Genomic DNA, 22,992 nt, shown 5'->3' with positions numbered 1-22,992 from the left:
TTTCACATTGTTCATATTTCTTCAGGCTATTCACATTTTTTGTAAAATGATTATTTGTTAATGTAAACGTTTTCATGTAATTTTACTTTTTTTACTCTAAAACAAAGATAAAATTCACAGTTGTTATTATTTATAGGTTATTATGACAGTATTTTTCTGGTCTGACCCAATTCTAATTGGTTTATATGTGTACGTATGGAACCTGAAATAAAATGATTTTTACACGATTGATTAATATTTTCAGTGTCATTGTTGCATTTCACAAATTCATCCCACGGGCCAGATTAGACCCTTTGGCGGGCCGGATTTGGCCCCAGGGCCGCATGTTTGACACGTCTGGTCTAATTGCAGTTAGCAACTGATTTACATTAAAACATGTTACTGCAGATCAGGTTTATCAAGAACAGCAAAGTTACAGTAATGGTATGAATTGCAGTGTATAGGATGGTGCATAGCGTCTACTGTGTCAGTTAATATGGAACTAAAATAACAAAACCTGTGAATACACAAGAGAACAGCTGTAGAATAACTGTCCACTGTAGTGACCACTATGCATGAAAGAGTTAAAGAAAAAAAAAAAAGTTGGCGAACAATCTGAGAAACTAGGTCAAGGCACGGGGAACACCTATAGAAGCATTCTGTTTTTTGTTGTTTCTTTTGTTGTACAGTGCATGGTCAAGAGGAACTGTGCAGTAAAACATTAACAGTATTAATTCAGGAAACATGGATTGGTTCGGTCACGTAATGAATCCAAACAGAGATGACTCTGCAGCAGCCAGATGGCCAACAGCAGTTATTTTCCCATCATCCTCTGCTCTGATACAGCTGGTTGTTACCAAAAGCCTTCACTGATCCCCTCTGTGGCTTTTCTCCAGGGGACACCGGCCAGTATGAGTTAGTTTTTTGTAACATATCTGGTTTTTACACATGATAGAAACATTGCATTCCTGTTGGATTCCACTGTTATGTTTAAAATGATTTTTTTTCGGCTCAGCTTGATCCTCTTAACCAATTAGCATGTTCTTACAATGTTTATTTAAGAACTCTAATGAAATAATGACAGTGACAGGGTATTTAACGCTTGATTAAAAGACAAATAAAATTGATTTGCTCCATTATTGTCATTTGATGAGGCAAGGCAAGGCAAATTTATTTATATAACACCATTCATACACAAGGCAGTTTAAAGTGCTTGACAAAGGCATACAATTACATTAAAATCACAGAAAATTAAACATTAAACAAGAGGAGAGTGCAGAAAAGATAAAAAAAAAACAAACAAAACAAAACAATAAAGAAAGTAATTAAAACAGGAATAAGAGACAGAATAAACAAAGGCTTGAAATCAATCAAGTTAAACTTGTGAGAGTCAGTGCATACTGTAAGACTGGATAATTTGAGTTTACTTAAAAAGTTTGAGTAAACCGGTTGGTTGCCTTATCCAAGTGTCCAAATACACAAATAAACAAACCAAAGACTAATAAAAGTGGGTTTAGCAAAATATGACCCATTTAAAATGTGTAAACAACACATACAGACCCAGTGCTACTTTTGTGACAGTTCCCAAATGAATTTTACTTTCTATTTAACCGTTCTTGAGTGATTTATTACCATTTATTATAATATTATCCTCCGTATGTGGCATTTTTTCAGTGAAAATCAGATATTTTTCTATATTTAATTCACTGATCATGTAGATGTTCATAAAAGCTCAGATTAAAGCGAGGGTAATTATATCAAAAACAGAGAAAACTGAAAGAAAATGTGACTTTTTCAGTCAAATCTATCATTAACTGAATATAGACCATGTATCTCCATCCACTGTCACTGATCCAACTTCATGGGTTTTACCGGTGAATCAATGTTGTAGAAGATGACAGTGTTTCCGCATTGACTACAGAGCCTCTGAACATCCAAATGGATCATATCTGATGACCATGGAAAGATGACAAACTGCATTTTACACCAATTATTTACATGGATTGATAGGATTAGTGGATGAACAGGTATTAAACAATTTAGATCAATAGATGGTTTAGGTCACCAGTGGATGTTTGGGTCTTTATGGGTTAAGAACAATAAGTCACAAACATATGCATTAATCTTTATGTGGTATGCACAGTAATACTGACTGACTGAATATATAGAGGGTTTTTAACTTTGGTGCACTGAGTTTCAGAATTACATCAACCTGACACAGCAATCAAAAGACAGAGCTCCCTGTTAAAATGATTGTATTATGTTGGAAACACAAACACAATACTTCAATTAAAGCCATACCTACCGATCAGTGGCGGCTGCTCGTCTTTCAGAAAGAGGAAGCTCATTGTCGGCTTACATCAAAAAAAAAAAAAAAATTGTCAAGTTATTTAAACATAAATTCGGCCCTCCGTTCCTTTTTAAGAAAATGGTCAGTGAACTTATCGTACCAAATAGACGTCTTTTCCAGGGACTTGATAGCTAGTTCACTCCGACCTAGCCAACAGTATGATTGATTTAACTATCTACAAAATGATATTAAACTCGAACAAGAAATGATTAAATTATGTAACTGAAACGAGAAAACGTTGAAATTATGTTAAATTGAAACAAGAAAATACAAGAGGAAGGAGCAGCGCCAGTGAAGCGTCATATTCAGAGGTACCCATATCAGATGCGGGACGGTGGTAATGAATGATTGACAGACGGCTCAGCCAGGCTCGGCCAATTATTTAATTCGGACCGAATAAAATGATTGGCTGAAAATGATTGACTTTTATCAGAAATATATAAGAATTAAACATTTTTGAGTGTCAATACCGGGTGGATTTCTTTTACATTTTAGTTCCACAGACGCTTATTAGGAGCATTTTAAGATGACAAATGAAAAGTGTAAAAATGCCACATCACACAGGATAGCTTTAACTGTTTCATTTTAACCCAAAAAGCCCCAAACATCCACCGGTGACTAAAACCATCTGCTGATCTAAACTGTTTAACACCTGTTGATCCACTAACCTTATCAATACATGTAAATAATTGGTGTAAAATACAGTTTGTCATCTTTTCATGGTCATCAGATATAAGATATAACATTTGGATGTTCAGAGGCTCTGTAGTTACCATGGAAACACCGTCATCTTCTACAACATTGATTCACCAGTAAAAAACATAGTTTGATAAATGACAGTAGATGGAAACATTTGGTTTTTGTTCAACTGTTGATATTTTTCTCTGTTTCTGATATAACCATCAACTTTAATCTAAGCTTTTATGAACATCAACATGATCAGTGAATGAAATATAGGAAAATACCAAATTTTCAGTGAAAAAACTGCAAAATACAGATAATCACATGATAATAAATAATAATAATAATAACAATAATAATAATAATAATAATAATAATAATAATAATAATAATAATAATAATAATAAGAAGAAGAAGAAGAAGAAGAAATATGATAAAATATCTTAACAAAAGTTAAATATAGAGAAATAATATTTTGGAACTGCCACAAAAGTATCCCTTGGTCTTTATGGGTTAAACCCCTGTTGGATTAACTGGAAAAACACACAAATCTGACAACAGGCCTGAGCTCATGAAAAGTTATCATTATAGAGGTATGTAGTTTTTGTAGGACAGCAAAACTATGAACACATGATCTTACAGAATATGATGCATTGCAGTAGATCAGGGGTGTCAAACTCATTTTAGTTCAGGGGCCACATTCAGCCCAATATGATCTCAAGTGGTAAAACAATAAACCAGTAAAATAGTAACAGTGAAAAAAGTAAAATTAAATTATGATAATGTTAACATCTACAGAAATCTGAATATGAACAACTGGAAACGTCTTAAGAAAAACAAGTGCAATTTTAATAATATTATACCTCATATTATCTGTTTATCCTTTACACATGTGCATTACAACTTACGTTACAATTACAAATGCATGAAACATTTAATAACAGGCAGAATATTGGTACAGTTGCATTTACTTATCTTAAGACATTCCAGGTTTTTCACATTTTTGTAAAATGACAGTTTTTTGATATAAACATTTTCATGTAATTTTACTTTTTTACACTAAAACAAAGAGAAAATTTGCTGTTTTCATCATTTATAGCAGGGGTGTCAAACTCATTTTAGTTCAGGGGCCATATTCAGCTAAATTTGATCTGCAGTGGGCCGAACCAGTAAAATAATAACATAGTAACCTATAAATAATGACAACTCCAAATTTTTGTCTTTGTTTTAGTGTAAAAAACAAAAACAAAAAAAAAACATTAAATTATGAAAATACTTACTTTTATAAACTATCCAAAAAAAAAAAAAACCCTGAAAAAACTGAAATTTAAATTCAAAAACGTAAGAAAATTTAGTGCAATTTTAACAATATTCTACCTCAACTTATCATCTCTACATGTGCTTTATGGATCAGATCTACAAAGACACTAAACACTGAGGAACAGACAGAAAAAATGTTAAAATTTTGCTTAATTTTCTTTAGACATTTCAGGTTGTTCATATTTGTTCAGGTTATTCACATTTTAGTGTTACAGGATAGGTTGTAAATGTAAATATTTTCATAATTTATGTGTTTTTTTTTTTTGCACTAAAACAAAGAAAAAAAGTTGTTAATTCTAGATTTTTTTTTTGGCTTAATTCAAGATTTTTTTTTAAGTTAACTGAAGATTTTTTTTTTTGCTTAAATCAAGATTTTTTTTTTTACTTAATTGAAGATTTGTTTTGGCTTAATTCAAGATTTTTTGCTAAATTTGAGATTTTTTTTTTGGTTTAACTGAAGATTTTTTTTACTTAATTGAAGATTTTTTTTTTTTTTTTTTTTTGGCTTAATTGAAGATTTTTTTTTTGGCTTAATTCAAGATTTTTTTTTACTTAATTGAAGATTTTTTTTTTTTTTTGCTTAATTCAAGATTTTTTCCTTAATTCAAGCAATTTTTTTTTTTTTTTTTTTTTGCTTAATTCAATTCAAGACTATGGAATTTTTGCACTTTGCAAAAACATCCCAGGGGCCGAACTGGACCCTTTTGGCGGGCCACATTTGGGCCCTGGGCCACATGTTTGAGACCCCTGATTTATAGGTTTAATATTACTATATTTTACTGTATTTTACTGGCTTGACCCACTTGAGATCTAATTGGTCTGTATGTGGAATCTGAATTAAAATGATTCTGACATCCTCGATTGTTAATATCTTAAGTGTAATTTTTGTATTTCACAAATTCATCCTATGGGCCAGATTGGATCTTTTGCCCGGTGCCTGATTTGGCCCCCAGGCCGCATGTTTGACACCTGTGCAATAGATTAAAATGATTACATTAACATTAAAGCAAGTAACTTCAACTTCAACTTTCAACTTTATTTATCCTAATAAAAAGGAAATTGGGTGTGCAGCAGGGGTCATAAACACAGACATAAAACAGCACCACCAGAGGCCAACGCAATAAAATTACACAATACAGGACAACACATAATGGAGCCACTCCCTTCCAAACACAAGTGACAAAGGTCCAGTAGGGCAGTACACAAGTTAATTGCCATAACGGTCATGAGCATTAAAAGATAAATAAATAATCACATAATAAAAAAAAAAAAAAAATGTAGATATCAACCAAGTGATGTCCAATTCCTAATAGCCACAGGAATAAAATGTCCAGTTATGAATTGAAGAAGCCTAAAACAGCGACCAGTGGGGAGCAAATTAAACTCCCCAAAAAGTGGGTGAGTGGCATTAAACACTGACTACAGTAAAAAATTAATGTTGGTTTATTTTGGTTTTTTATTTCACAAAGAAAACCCATGGACTCACTGGGTTTACATTTAATTAATAATAGATTTGACTAAAAAAAAAAAAAAAAAGTCACATTTCTTTAGTTTTCTCTGTTTATGATACAATAATCCTCAACTTTAGTCTGAGCTTTTACATGATCAGTACATTAAATACAGGAAAATACCTGATTTATATTTAAAAATGCAAAATACAAAGCATAATATTAGAATGAATGGTGATAAATAAAAATATATTTGGGAGATTCCATAAAAGTAGCACTGGGTCTTTATGGGTTTAAGCAGTGTTTTTCAACCTTGGGGTCAGGACCCCATGTGGGGTTGCCTGGAATTCAAATGGGGTCACCTTAAATTTCTAGCAATTGATAAAAAAAAAACAAAACAAAAAACTTACTAATAAAAAAATATATGGCAAGTTGGGAGAGACAGTCACAATAAATAAAAGACATGACAAATTGTGCGTCTGAAACTGAAGCACTGTGGTACTGTTTATCTGTCAAATGTTCATTGTGGTCAGCCAAATGTGGTAACTTCATTAACCTTGAGTTTCTACATAATAAAAAAATGTGAAAATTTCACAAATGTAATAAAGTCTTGTTATGTCCTCCAATAACACACTGAGGTTAAAACTTAGAATTTCATAGTATTTGTATGAATGAACTATAAAAGGGTTAAGAAGATAAAAGCCTTATGGCGTCCATACACTGTGCGATTATTTCGATTGTTGCATGCAGCTTCATCTCAAACTGTGCGAATCAATCGTAAAGTCAGGCTCACGATTCATGTTCTCACACTGTACTATGCTCGTATGCGACCTGACTGCTCACACTGTAGGACCATACACCAGAGGACGCACGACAAGTTCGAGTGTTGTATCTGGAAATACAACGTTAAAATACCAAGGAATCCGAAAGTGCATAGACGATTGTGTATTGGCGAGAGTCACAAAATGGTAGTGCTAAACAAAAACCGAGCCACTTTGGCAATATGTGCCATTATCTGCGGGGAATCAAAAAAGAAGGAAAGACGACGATGTGTTTGGTGCAGAATTGGTTGTCCAGACGTGGACAGTATGGGCTGTCAATCCTACAGCAGGAACTAGAGGTAAGCTGCAACAGCTAAACTGCACTAGGCCAATAGCTAGCTACTGTTAGCTTAGAATTTGCTTACAGTAGCTGGCTATTCTTGTATTCGTGCATGCACAGCGTGAGAATTTAAGACACATGGGCTCGTGGCACTGCTTTGACGGTGTGATACCCTCATGAGGAGCAAGCAGGATTTCAAACAGCTCCGTTTTCCTTGCGAACACACGATTGCTGGTCATGAGGTGTTAATGGCTTCTCCTTACCCCATGTACACTGCACGAAGCACGACATACAGTTAGAGGCACATCTGGCCCGATCCCAGAAAGAGTCGCACAAGTAAGAAATCGTCTCTAAAATCGCACAGTTTATGGCCGCCTTGATTTTCCAGAGACATAGTAACAATGATCTAGAGTACAACAACTAGAGTTGTTATTGGTATGTAATCATTTGTTCTTTTTTTTTTTTTTCATGTGTAATTTAATGATTGACCTATGCTTTGTATGGACTGTATACTTTAGCTGATTAGCCAAGTCATGTAAATTGGGGTTGGACAATATAACCTCAGCTTCTTCCTACTCCTGTTTGGACATAAAGTAAAAAGCCACAATAACATACACATTTGTGTTTCTGTTTTGATTGATTTATCTCCATAGGTTGGAGTGTCCTGTTTACACTGGTAAATTATTTTGCCTACTTATGTTCAAAATCTCTCTCTCGCTCTCTCTCTCTCTCACTCACTCACTCACTCACTCACTCACTATCTCTCTCTCACTCATTCACTCACTCTCTAACTCACTCACTCACTATCTCTCTAACTCACTCACTCTCTCTCTAACTCACTCACTCACTCACTATCTCTCTAACTCACTCACTCACTCACTATCTCTCTAACTCACTCACAACCTCACTCACTCACTCACTCACTCACTCACTCACTCTCTCTCTAACTCACTCACTATCTCTCTAACTCACTCACTCACTATCTCTCTAACTCACTATCTCTCTCACTCACTCACTCTCTCACTATCTCTCTAACTCACTCACTCACTCACTCACTCACTCACTCTATCTTCTTCCTACTCCTGTTTGGACATAAAGTAAAGAGCCACAATAACATACACATTTGTGTTTCTGTTTTGGTTGATTTATCTCCATATGTTGGAGTGTCCTGTTTACATTGGTAAATTCTTTTGCCTACTTATGTTCAAAATCTCTCTCTCTCACTCACTCACTCACTCACTCACTCACTCACTCACTCACTCACTCACTCACTCACTATCTCTCTCTCACTCATTCACTCACTCTCTAACTCACTCACTCACTCACTCACTCACAATCTCTCTAACTCACTCACAACCTCACTCACTCACTCTCTCTCTAACTCACTCACTCACTATCTCTCTAACTCACTATCTCTCTAACTCACTCACAACCTCACTCACTCACTCACTCACTCACTCACTCACTCACTCACTCACTATCTCTCTAACTCACTCACTCACTCTCTCTCTAACTCACTCACTCACTCACTCACTCACTATCTCTCTAACTCACTCACTCAATTCACTCACTCACTCACTCACTCACTCACTCACTCACTCACTCACTCACTCACTCTATCTATCTATCTATCTATCTATCTATCTATCTATCTATCTATCTATCTATCTATCTATCTATCTATCTATCTATCTATCTATCTATCTATCTCATATTGTATTATACAGAACTAAATCTTGTTACAGGTTGCATTTGGATCAGGATCAGCAGGTATCATCCATTCAAATGAGGCCAAAACTATAAAATAATGACTGACTGAATGGCTAAAAGGTGTAGACATTAATGCACTTGGGGTAAATCTTTAATCCACCAGTGGGAACACAGTATTATGTCACCTGCTCAGTAGAGTTTTTAGAGCTGCATGCACACTCATTTGTCAGAGGTGAACATATTCAGACAGAAATGAACAAAAAAAACAACATCAGTAATCAGCTTTAGGACACAACAGGAGTTTTAAATCATAATATTTTTTAACATATTTCTCTAAATGTTTGGTAAAATTACTATGTTTAAATAGCTCTTCATCTCCATGTAATTTTAGATGGGGTGGCGTCTCTGCACCCAGTACTGGGATATTCAAACTTTAAGATGTGAGTAAATAATCTAGAACAGTGAGTTAAAACAGTATGCACATGCAGACGGGGCTTCTGCACATTTACCACTTCTATCTTGCAAAACAAAACAATATAAAAAGCTAAAGAATACTCAAATGTTCTACTCATCTGGCTGGAAATGGAAGTTGCAGTCATATTTCTGTCAGTTGAGTGACCTCTTTATACAGCTATTTGTCTTGGCAAAAGATTCAGCTTCAAATATTGCACCGCAGAAACAACAAAACCAAAGGAAAAACCCCTTTGTGGATCGCTGCCTTATCATGGTGGAAAGTCTATGTTCTTGTTACCAGTGGTAGAGACCTTGGTAGGGTCTCCTGGGTCAAATGAGTTCATGGTGAGGAAACAGATACATAAAAAACAAACAAACAAAAAAAAAAGAGTTTGACCTACATTCCCTCACAGGACTGAAGACCAGGTCCCAGCCTGAGGCCACAGGAATGTAAAGGTGTGGGCGTTTAAGCCATGAAGACCCAGTGCTGCCTTTGTGTCAGCTACCAAATGATTTTTCTCTATTTTTTCAACTTTCCTAAGGGATTTATCACCATTTACTTGAATATTATGTTGTATATTTTGCATTTTTAAGTGAAAGTATGGTATTTTCCTATATTTAATTCACTGATCATGTAGATGTTCATTAAAGCTCAGATTAAAGTTAAAGGTTATTATATCCAAAACAGAAAACTGAAGAAAAAAAATATGTTTTTCTGCAAAATATATCATTAACTAAACATAAAGTAAGTGTATCCATCCACAGTCATTTATTAAACTCCATGGGTTTTACTGATGAATCAATGTTGTACAAGATGACATTGTTTCCACGTTCACTATGGAGCCTCTGAACGTCCAAATGGGTCATATCTGATGACCATGAAAACATGACAAACTGCATTTTACACCAATTATTTACATGGACCGATAGGATTAGTGCAGTGTTTTTAAACCTTGGGGTCGTCTGGAATTCAAATGGGATCGCCTGAAATTTCTAGTAATGAGACATAACAAAAAAAAAGTAGCAGTAGTAAAAGTAGTAAAAAACAAACAAACAAACAAACAAACAAACAAACAAAAAACAAAACACACAAAAAAAAAATTACTAATAAAAATATATGGTGAGTTGACAGAGTCAATCCCAATCCATAACAGACATGACAAACTGTGAGTCTGACACTGCAGCACTGTGGTTCTGTTTATCTGTCAAATGTTCATTGTGGTCAGTTTCAGATGCTGCAGCTCTTTCATAATTCATAGTTTGAGTTCTTGTTTGTTCAGTATTAATTGTCAGCCTTGTAAATCCAAGCTGGACTGACTGTACATATCCTGACCAAAAATTCTCACTTTGTGCAGTAATCTACACCTGGCTTTTCTGCCTCTGTCCATAAAAATATACATTATATAGTCTAAATGTCATCTAAAATTAACGTTTATTTGCAACATAGTATAGCAAACTATAAATGACCAAAAACAAATTAATTTTAGTAAAAAAAAAAAAGTCTCTGTTTTGAATATCTGGGGTCTGCCAGAATTTTGTGATGTTAAAATGGGGTCATGAGCCAAAAAAGGTTGGGAACCACTGGATTAGTGGATCAACAGGTATTAAACAGTTTAGATCAGTGAATGATTCTGGTTGCCGGTGGATATTTGGGTCTTTACGGGTTAACCCCTTATAGGGCACTCATAGAAATACTCCTTAGAGGACATAACAAGACTTAGCAGCTATGGCTACAAACATAGTTTCCCACCACCAGAGTGTGAATGTGAGAGCGAATGAGTAATGGATCAATAATGTAAAAGCACTTTTGGTGCCTTGAAAACTGCTATAGAAATCTAATCCATTATTATTATTATTGTTATTATTATTATTATTATTATTATTATTATTATTATTATTATTATTATCATTATTATTATTATTCATTACTTTTGTGAAAATTTTCAAAAAAATTGTATTGTTATGTAGAAAATCTAAGTGAATGAAATGACCATATTTGGTTCCTTACCAGTAAGTGGCAATAAATAAATAAATAAATAAAAATGAAAATCCAACAAGTATATATAAAAATACAAGAAAAACACATGTAATGTGAAAGGAACATGCATTTTAGAACATTAGACCAACATTAGTGCTGATCCAGACCCCAGTCCACATCCACATTCTCCCTTTGAACATCATTCCTTACATTAGTACCATTACTTCATGGTACCTAACAAAGCAGGTACACTCACTGTTCATGCAGAGGTGGACCTTACAGACCCTGTAGACCACACTGGACCTGAGATTGTTGACTAACTGTCCTCACAGGAACTGGTGCTGTAACTGTCTTGTAATGTGTGCGGAAATGACCAAAAATAGTCACTTGCCCGGTACAGGGTTAAGGGAGAGCTGCTGTTCCTCCACATCCAGAGGATCCAGCTGAGGGGGTTCAGGACTCAGGCTTTGACTCTGGTGAAGTGGTTCAGACTTGTCCACCTGGGAGGAAACCATGGCTCACACTAACAAGCATCTGTAGGTCTGAGGACACCTTGGGAAGGTCTGGGTTTCTCTGCAAAACAAACTAGAATAAGTGGCAAAAGATGAGCAGAGGGACAAAAACAAATGGATCAATAAAAAAAAGTAGAACCATAATATAAAAATCACATAGCTTGTTGAGACAGCCCAAATAATTTGGATCAGAGGTGCTGTCACAGCATTCATTAACTCTGTAAACCTCATATTGCCTCCAGAGCAGCTGGGTTTCTGCCACATTCCAGAAAAACACTGTTCCCAGAAACATCACTCATTTCAAATGTTTCCAACCTCGAAGATGTGCACTGAGTGGCCTGTGGCTCTGTGTACGACAACTGTAGTGGAAATTTATCTCCCCTTCATTCGGAAACTTTACCCATACATCAATTTATGCCTCAAACATAGACTTTGGAGATTTTGTCCAAGTTGCAGAAGAGGCTTTTCTCCAGGGGGAAAACTCAGACACAAAACAGCTATCAGTGGTTTCAGTGACGCTCATTATTCATTCATTCAACTCAGTGGCAGCTGCTCGTCTTTCAGAGAGGGGAAGCTCATTGTTGGCTTACATTAAAAAAAATAGGACCAATGGCCCTGTAGCTTACCGGCCAAATTAAAAGCTTTGGGAAATGTATCCAGATGCCATTTATTATCACCCAGTTATGTGTATTTATTATATTACAGAAATAGCCCATATTTTGGTCATATTCCAATCAGATCTGTAAAAAAATTCAAATTCCAACTTGATATCATAGATACTGATTTATTGGATCAATCCACTTCCTATTTGTTATAATGGGAACATTTTTCAAAGTCGCACCAAATCCAGAATCAGATCTGGATCGAAATAATTTCAATACCTTGTGTTGACATCATTATAAAGAAGCTGTATACCAAGTTTGAAGTCAATCAGAACTGTAGTTTCGGAGAAGAAGACGATTGAAATTTTTTCCCATAAGAGCCCATGCTAAATTTTCTGTAAGTTCCCGGATCCAGAAGAAGATCCTGATCAGCATGTGGCCATTATGTTTTGGTCATCTCCCCATCAGGGCTGGACTGTAGAAATTTACACAGGATATGATTTATATTTACTGAGGTATTGCATCGATCCACTTCCTATCTCTTATAATGGGGACATTTTTCAAAGTCGCAGAATCAGATCCGGATCCAAATAATTTCACTAACTTTTGTTGACATCATCATAAAGAAGCTGTATACCAAGTTTGAAGTCAATCAAAATTGTAGTTTCGGAGAAGAAGACGATTGAAAGTTTTGTAACGGACGACAGACGACGACACTGGACGCCGCATGACGACAATAGCTTATGGCCTGTCGGCCGGTAAGCTAAAAATGGTCAAGTTATTTAAGAGACTGGCTACTTACTCCAGTGGTGGTTGCTCGTCTTTCAGAGAGGGGAAGCTCATTGTTGGCTTACATCAAAAAAACTGTCAAGTTATTTAAACATAAATTCAGCCCTCCGTTCCTTTCTAAGAAAATGGTCAGTGACCTTATCGTACCAACTAAACAAGAAAACGCTGAAATTATGTTGAATTGAAACGAAGTAAAATGAGTGTGTTTTATTTACAGTGTAAGAAATGAACAAGTAATTTCGTAGTGATTTCTCTCTCGATTTCACAGCAGAATGTGCGACGGTATTAAACTGAACTCTGTCAAGTGAAGGAGTAGATCTCAAAATAGCTGTCAATCAAATGGGATTCAGCCTTTCGACTGATCCTCCAATCAGCATGTGGAAGCCTGGCGTCCAGCCCAGCCGAGCCGAGCTCCGCCCACAGCTCCATTCACCCCCAGAGATCCAAATACCGTCTAGTTTTGAAGGAATGAAAAAAACTGTTCCACTCAGTCCCACTGAAGTGCATGGACACTGAGCGTCTACGGGCAAATGCACTGAGCAGAGATCGTATGAGAAAACAGCGCAACAGGAACATCGAGTCTGTTGATTTGTGATAAAGCTGATTCTGAAGGAACTCGTTTTTGAGATGAACGTGTTCTAACACATTTGTAGTCAATGAAATGTCAACACAACCGTACATATTTGACCATTTAATTTTCATAATTTTAGGGGAAGCTGAGCTTCCCTTGCAGTCTATGAGAAATCACCTCTGATTCAACTATAATTTGGACTCTGTGGTGAAGGCTTCATTTTCAGTATAGCCACACAAGTACAAAACACAACACTAATAAAAGGACAATCAAAGCAAATGATTCAATGAACAACAGCAGCCAGAAGTCTGACATCAAATTAGCAATGTAAATGTATAATAGACCTTTTAGATCTTTCTGCGGCTCACTCTGCTGGTGCTGCCGGTTGAAAATCAGAGCAATAGAATTATTTTGCAACAGATCCACTATTACATCTCCGCACATATTACAATAGTAGATTCATAAAATAATGGAATATAAAAAAGACTGAAATGGAAATGGACACATTTTGCATTGTGGTGGGCTTAACGATGTAACGAGCAAGTACAGAAACGAGCCCCAGGCTGGTCAAGACAGTCTGTATCACAGATGTGGAAATGCAAGATGCACATTGACTGAGGACCCTAAGGTAGATGGATGCACAGATACTTTATCATTTAAGTAATAAACAATTCAACAAACTGAGTACAGCAGCATTCCATGTAGCAGCATTCTAATATCGTTAAAAATAATAAAAGGCTTACAAACACTAAGTTTCCTAAAATCAGGAATGCCTTAAAGGTACTATATCGTCACTGTCAGATGGAAACTTCCTATGTCCAAAATGGTTATTTTTCAGGGAACTGGAAAAACGATGTATATTCTAAATAAATGAATGGAGTTAAGAGATGTAATCATAAGCCATTTCCAACACTTTTCATTGGTTAAATATTTCTAAAACCATCAGGCCAACATGAAGCCATTATGACAAAAAAAAGACCAAATATGGACTGAAGAGGTTTCCGCTTAACAACAATGTGTAGCGTTGATACTAATTTTTTCTAAATGGACTAAATTATCCTTAGGGTGTTGAGAATGAACAGTTCAGATAATGTGAGGGGGTTATGCGACCACTAGAGGGAGTAGTGAGTCACTCTGCTGGTCTCCCATGGTGATGAAAACTAACACCACTGGCCTTTGACTTTAGTGTCAGAACGTGACCAGATGGGATGAGAACCATTAAGGAACAAAGTGATTAAAGCTACAAGCACTGTTTTCACCCCTGGAAACAATTCTAAAAAAAAAAAAAAAAAAGAGAGAGAGGGAGAGAGAGAGTTTGATGGTGATTCCAAACAGATTTTTGCGCAGATATTGACAACACAAACTGTACAGAAAACAGGTGATTTGTGGTTTTACTGTGGCTTCTACTGTCTAAAAACAGAGCTGAGCTAACAGAGCTACAATGTAAACTATCAGCTACTTCAAATTTTAAAATAAGACACACTGTTATTTTCACTAACTCTTAAATCAGGGGTGTCAAACTCATTTTAGTTCAGGGGCCACATTCAGTTGACCTCCAGTGGGCCGGACTAGTAAAACAATAGCATAACAACCTGTAAATAATGACGACGAAATTTTTCTTTTTGTTTTAGTGCAATCAAAATTAAATTATAAAAACATGTACATTTGCAAACTATCCAAACAAAAATGATGTGAACAACCTGAAAAAAACCTGAAATTTCTTGAGAAATTAAGTGCAATTTTAACAGTATTACACCTCAACTAACCATTTATACATGCATGTTACGGTTTGGATCTACAAAGGCACAAAATATTTAATAACAGGAAGAATAATTAATAATTAAAATTTCCCTTTCAAAATTTCAGGTTTTTCACATTTTATCGTTAAAGGATAGTTTGTAAATGTTAATATTTTCATCATTTAATGTAAGTTTTTACACTAAAACAGAGAAAAATTTGGAGTTGTCCTTACTTTTTATAGATGTAATGTAATATTATGTTTTTCACATTAAACTAAGAAAATCTGGAGTCATTATTTATAGGTTATTATGCTATTATTTTAGTTGAGATTACATTGGTCTGTATGTGGAACCTGAAGAAAAATGACTACAACATCCTTGATTGTTAATATCTTTAGTGTAATTTTTTCTGATTCATCTCGCAGGCCAGATTGTACCCTTTGGTGGGCCGCATTTGGCCGCTGGGCCGCATGTTTGACACCCCTGTCTTAAATATAATAACTGTCTGATTTAGTTTGATGTATAAAACTTAATTTAATTACACTAGCGGCATTGTACCCGTGGTGCAATTGTACGATAACGCCCTCCTGTGGTGCAACAGCAGCATTGCACCCAAACACCCTCCCGTTCAACATCGATGGGACACGGACAGACGGGACAAGACGGGACGGGACGGGACGGACACAGAACGTGCATTATAGCAGGATTTTTTATTTGACCTTTATTTAACCAGGAAGTCCCATTGAGATTAGGAATCTCTTTTGCAAGGGAGACCTGTCCAAGGTAGCAGCCATACAAAGTCCAAACACCATAAAACACATACATGATACACAATGAACAACAAAACACAAAAACAACTATTCAACCATAATAGCATCAAGAAAAATAGTGACATTCCTCCTTCCCAGCATTCTCTATGATATTTTTAAAATCATTAACAGAAATGAATGTATGTAGTTTTACAGTTTTTTGAAGATTATTGGTAGTAAATTGCTGTTTTTCCAAAGTCCGTCAGAACTCAGGGAACAGTCAAAAGCAATCAATTGGAGGAACGCAGATGGAAACTACCAGTATACAGATGTGTGTAAACAATGATCATTATACTTTATTTAGTCTGTGGATACACAGTGTTAATATGTTGGTAGTTTTGGTTGTCCTAAGTGTGTCCTGGTGTGAGACCTCCCCTACTTTGTCTATTGTCAATACAGATACAAATACAGCACAGCTTTATTGATCCTCAGAGGGAAATTCACTTTTATGTTTATGTTTATGTTTACGCATTTGGCAGACGCTTTTTTCCAAAGCGACTTACAGGGGAAAACCAATTAAATCACTCAATCAATCTAATTTTATTTATATAGCGCCAGATCACAAAAAAGTTATCTCTTGACATTTTATATATAGAGTTGGTCAAAACCAGACTCTAAGTCAATTCTACAGAAACCCAACAGAATCCTCCTGGAGCAAACACTTGTGACTGGTGACAGTGGCGAGGAAAAACTTCCCTTTAACAGGCAGAAACCTCGAGCAGATCCAGACTCCTGGAGGATGGCCGTCTGCCTAGACCAGTTGGGGTTAAAGAGAGAGAGTAGAGAAGGGGAAAAAGAGAGAGCGATAGAGATAGGGACTGGGGGAGAGGGGGAGAATGGGGGAGTAGGGGGAGACACATGGAGGCGGTTGAGGATAAGTGAGTGGTGATGATGAGGGCAGGGAAGAGGCCGGACCACCGCAGCAGGTCCAGAGATAATCGTGAAAGAATCTGTGGTTGTCCTGGGAAAAACCTTATTAGAATATTTAAAATGGAATGTTTGAAAGTGCTAGGACAGGAGGTGCTCTCGGAAGAGCTGGGTCTTCAGGAGCTTCTTGAAGATAGGCAGGGATGACTCTGTTCTTGTAGCACTTAGTAGAGAGTAGAGCGTTCCACCAACGTGGAACGACCCATGAAAAGAGCCTGGATTGTCTTGTAATTAACAATACTACGTATCGTCGCTGTTGGGCGGAAACCTCATAAGTCCATTTTTGGTCTTTTTTTTTTTGTCTTAAAATAATTCTATTGGTCAGTCTTCATGTTGGCTTGAAAGTTGTAGAAATATGTAACCTGTGTTGCACCGCCCTCAGCAGTGGTAGCTATTTATGTTAATTGGTTTTGTTCACTTCCTGTTTTATTTTGGTGAGGGGTTTTTGTTAGCTCATGTGCACTGTCTGTCTTGTCTCCTGATTCCCTTAACTGTCTGTACCTGGGGCTCATTATCTCTCTCCCTTTATATACCCTCCTCACCTTCTGTCTGTTGCCAGTGCGCCTTTCATGCCATGCCAAGATCTCCTTTGACCTTCTCCTGTTCCTCTGGGTTGCTTGTCACGCTCCTATTTTAAGTTTACTGATTCCACAATTTGTGAAGACCTTTTTGTTTGTTGTTTGATACCTCATTTGAGAAGACCTTTTGTTAATTTTTGATACCATGTTTGTGAAGACCTTTTTGTTAATTGTAATACGTTTGTGAAGACCTTTGTGTTAGTTTTTAGATACCTCATTTGAGAAGACCTTTTTGTTAATTTTTGATACCTCGTTTGAGAAGACCTTTTTGTTAATTTTTGATACCACGTTTGTGAAGACCTTTTTGTTAAATTTTGATACCATGTTTGGGAAGATGTTTTTGTTAATTTTTGATATCTCGTTTGAGAAGACTTTTTCGTTAGTTGTTTGATACCTCGTTTGAGATGACCTTTTTGTTAAATTTTGATACCATGTTTGTGAAGACCTTTTTGTTAGTTTTGATTCCACATTTGTGAAGAGATTTTTGTTCCTTTAATTTTTGAGTTAATAAATACTCAATCTAAGTTCCACCTGCCTCTGTCTCGTGCATTTGGGCCCAAGCCTTTTGAACTCGTAACAATAACAAATGAGAAGGGTTGAACAGCTTGTGATTACATCTCTTAACTCCATAAATGTATTTAGAATATATATTGTTTTTCTAGTTCCCTGAAAAATAACCCAGTGGTTCCCAAACTTTTTTGGCTCGTGACCCCATTTTAACATCACAAATTTCTGCCGACCCCGGACATTCAAAACAAGGACTTTTACTAAAATTAATTTGTTTTTGATCATGCTATACTATGTTGCAAATAAACATTAATTTTAAATGACATTTAGTCTATATAATGTATATAATTATGGATGGAGGCAGAAAAGTCAGGTGTAGATTACTGCACAAAGTGAGAATTTGATTTTCCTTGGTCAGGATATGTACAGTCAGTCCAGCTTGGATTTACAAGACTGACAATTAATACTGAGCAAACAAGAACTCAAACTATAAATTATTAAAGAGCTGCAGCATCTGAAACCGACCACAATGAACATTTGACAGATAAACCGTACCACAGTGCTTCAGTTTCAGACTCAGTTTGTCACGTCTTTCACATATTGTGATTGTCTCTCAACTCACCATATATTTTTTATTGGTACTTTTTTGTGTTTAATTATTAATTTATTTTTTATCAGTTACTAGAAATGTCATGCCACCCTATTTGAATACCAGGCAAGGTGGGGTCTCGACCCCAAGGTTAAAAAACACTGATATAACCCCTTTAAATCAGTCATCCTAAATAATAAATTGACATATAGAAATCGTTTTAAGAAGAGAGAATACTGCACTGGCCGCATTTTTCATGGAGTTTCAGAGGACAGTCTAGTGTCAGAGGGAGTAAAACGGTTTCTGTTTGTCCATTCTGAGATGATCCTCAGTCTGCCTGAGGGGAATGTGAAGAAAAGTGACTCCACAGTGGGATGGAAGAATGCTTTCTGTACTTCACTGTAAACGAGTTGAGGGGATGTCTTCAAACTGAGGAAGTTTTCTTTAATGGATTATTTACTGTATTTAGTGTTGGTTTGTTGTCCATGTGATACTGCTGGCTGTAGAACAAATTGCCCCTCAGGGATAATAAAGTTTACCTCGACCTTGAAGTGGAATTCTGAGTATCCACTGTTGGAATGCTGCAGGTTCACGTCTTACAGTGCAGCTGGAATACAACACTGTACAACAGTATGTCAAGGTGGACGCTGTGGCTGGTGCAGCTGTTGAAGACGATCAGAAACTGTTTGTCTTAGGGACCTCAGAAGAAAGAGAGGTGTGACCACGAATGGCTGTACTGATAAAGATGAAAGTGATCGGCGAAGGTCGTGGAAGTGGAAGGAAGTGGAGCGAGTAACAGCATTAATGTGTGCCATCGAGGATGACGCTCAGACTTTGACTTGAGGGGACGGATGAAGTGTGGAGCTGCCAGAGAGAAGATTTGACACCAACAAGGAGAATTTAATTTTAGCTTGAGAAAATTGTGTGCAGACCAGAATTTATTACCTCCACCAAGGAGGTTATTGATGGGCAAAAAACAAAACCTCCTATCTGCAAATTTTTAGATTTTGAGTTTTCACATTAAATGGTGAGAACAAGGATGACTCCACATTTTCAGTCTATCTGCAAGATAATCCCACCCTTTCTTATGACATGAAGGTCACCTGATAACAACAGCAAGGACCATACTATAATCAAACTAAACCATCAATCAATCAATCAAATTTTATTTATATAGCGCCAAATCATAACAAAAGTTATCTCATGACACTTTACACATAGAGTTGGTCAAAATCAGACTCTAAGCCAATTTACAGAAATCCAACAGAATCCTCCAGGATCCATGTTTTTTTTTTGTTTCCTGAAAAAAGTGATTTTTTTTCAGATGGGGGTTATATATTTTGGCCATCGTTATGTTTTTGTCAGTGTTGGTTTTTCTGTTTGTCTGTCTGTCTATTTGTCTGTCTAGTTGTCTGTCTGTGTGCAAGATAACTCAAAAAGTTATGGATGGATTTGGATGAAAATTTCACGAAATGTTGATACTGGCACAAGGAACAAATTATTAAATTTTTTTGGTGATTGGGGGTGGGGGTCGGGGGGCACTGATCTGCCTTGGCAGAGGTCTGCGCTCTACGAGTGCTTCTTGTTTTACATTAAATGTACAGATGGTGAAGTCATGGAAGTAGCTTTGGCTCCAAGCCAGAACTGGGTGATACTTACAAAGAGGTTTGTAATGTTTTTACTGAACATTTGGCTGAATGTAGATAAATAGGAGTCTCCAGAACAGAGTCCATCAAGAGGTATGATCTAAAATAGGAAAAGGATGAGCAATGATTCCAACTGGGTGGAGAGGCTATGTAGTTGAGGAGGACGCTATGAGATATGATACTGAAAGTGGACGAATATGATTAATATTTTTCATTCATTTAGAAATTTAAATAATAATAATAATACTACTAATGAGAAGAAGATGAAGAATTTATTGTCTTTTTATCTATTTTAATCTATTTAGGGTACTTTTAAACAAAATACATCAGTACGTGTATAGGTACATTACAAATAAATTGATAAAATACAATATGAAAAAAACATACAAAGGATAAAAGGTTATAAAAACCACAAAAATAAAAAAAAGTAAACCAACAGGTCAGATGAAACCAGGATAGGTCCTCTGGTAAAAGTAGGTTTTCAGAATAGTTAATAGTGCAGCCTGACTCAGACCGTCCTATTCCTCAGACATGTCATTCTTGGATGGGGTCAAAAACTCCCCCTTTAGTTTCCATCCTGAATTCTGGCACAGATAAATGACCACTGCCTGAGGAGCGCAGCTTGTGCAATGGCTGAAATCTAACCTGGAACTATAGGCCTAGTAATCAATAAAATAAATCCAACCCAAGAAGCTAAAACAGTTGGAACTGCAGCCTTACAAAGGGAAGAGTACATGCTACATATTCAGTGAGGTATGGTTGGGAATGAACAAAGACTGAGGTTTCAATATTTTGTCATTTTTGTGGTTACATTTCTCTTAAAATCAATAAATCTATTAATAAACAAATTGATGATAATGAAAATGAAATGAAAATAATCATTTATCTACTCCAGGGTAACAGTTTTACAACAGTAACAGTAAAGTAGGACACGGAACACCCTTGAAAACCAAAATCATCTACTGATCTAAAACTTTTCAGCCAAAAGTCCTATTAATACGTGTTAATAATTCAGGTAAAATGGAGTTTCTCAGTTTTTCAGCAGCATCAGATATGACCCATTTTGGATGTTCAGAGGCTCTATAGACATGTGGAAACACCACAGCAGTGGTACCGCAGTAAAACGTGTACTTAATAATTTTGATGTCACCACAATAATAGTGCCAGGACTTAAGTTCAAAGACTAGATTTTTTTTTTTTTTTTTTTTTTTTTGAGAAGAAAGGAATCAGAACAAGAGGAAACAGACCATCCATTCACTCTTTTAACCCATAAAGACCCAAACAGCTGCTGTCGACCAAAACCATCTGATATAAAATGTTTCATACCTGTTGTTCCACTAATTCTATCAATACATGTAAATAAGTGGCGTAAAATGCAGGTTGTCAGATATGACCCATTTGGACGTTCAGAGGCTCCATAGTTGCCATGGAAACACTGTCATTTTCCACAACCCTTGATTCACTAAAATAACCCATGGAGGTGGATCAGTGACAGTTGATGGACACGTTTGGTATATGTTAAATTAGTGATATATTTTGCTAAAAAAGTCACTTTTTCTTCAGTTTTCTTCTTCTGATATAATAACCCTCAACTTTAATCTGAGCTTTTATGAACATCTACACGATCAGTGAATTAAATATTGGAAAATACCTGATTTTTACTGTAAAAACACAAAATACAGAGAATAATCTATATCATAAAAGGGAAGTGGACTCTGTGTGTGTTTGTGTGTGTGTCTCGGGCATCACACAAAATCTGAAAAGCACTGACTGCTGCAGTTGGACATACTTATGTATGCAAGGGAGTAGGTTTGATTTTGACATTGGTGGGGACACAAAAGTGTTCCAATGCAGCACTCTGGAAAGTTGATATTTTTTAGCATTTGCAACCATAATTTCACATCATAGAGCTGATCAAACAATCATAGTCAGGAAAAAAAAAATCAGTAATTGACATGTTTATAATGCATATCTGAATATCTAAGGACAATACAAGAATTTAATGCATTCTGCAAAGTTATTCTCATGATTAACATATCCATTATTATTTAACCTCACCTGTGAATTTCCAGCCTCTCCTCCTCTGCCTCCTCCCTCCTCTCTACTGTCTGTCACCTGACATAAATATGCTGATGCATGACATATGAACAGATTAGGGATACAATGATCATAGAGTTTGATGGTGCAGTTTTTGCCTGAGCAAAAAAGGTTTTTAGTTTCATTTATTACATGTAATTTATTCCCCCAAAATAAGGATAAAATCACATCTAGAATTACATATAGAATCTGAGGTTTTATTTAATTTTCCCCACAAATTTTCTTTATGTGTGTTTTTAAACAGTTGCTCTTCCATAGAAATGCATTTAAATAATAAGTAACTTTTAAAAAGTGTATCTGTTTGGCATTAAATAGTGTTTTTTATTCAATATCTGTGTTGAAGTTCTGTACCCTTGAACTAACTTACACTTTGACTCCTAAAGAAGTGTCTCATGACCAGTTTTCTTTGACATCCTTTAGTTCCTGATTACCGAGCACACACGCACGTGCGCGTGCGAGCAGACAAATGTACAAATGTAAATGACACCACTGATATTCAAATCCGTCTAGCTGACGTGGCCCAGGCAGAACAAATGCCAAACATATTGAAAACTTACGTTAGTGGTCCAACTAGCAGGTTCCTTTTACAAGTAGATGGAGTGACAG

At 36.1% G+C, this 22,992-nt stretch overlaps 1 non-coding gene across 1 annotated transcript; it reads left to right on the top strand.

Annotated features, from left to right (window-relative positions):
- The first annotated feature begins 967 nt into the window (after window positions 1-967).
- Window positions 968-1,087, top strand: LOC115421726 (small nucleolar RNA snR73). The gene has a single exon (XR_003935741.1). It is a non-coding gene; the product is annotated as a small nucleolar RNA snR73 (small nucleolar RNA).
- The last annotated feature ends 21,905 nt before the right edge of the window (window positions 1,088-22,992 follow it).

The sequence above is a fragment of the Sphaeramia orbicularis genome, chromosome 6 (assembly GCF_902148855.1).
Source record: "Sphaeramia orbicularis chromosome 6, fSphaOr1.1, whole genome shotgun sequence".
Taxonomy (NCBI): domain Eukaryota; kingdom Metazoa; phylum Chordata; class Actinopteri; order Kurtiformes; family Apogonidae; genus Sphaeramia; species Sphaeramia orbicularis.
Note: the sequence above shows the minus strand (reverse complement) of the source record. Positions and strands in the feature narration are given on the sequence as shown.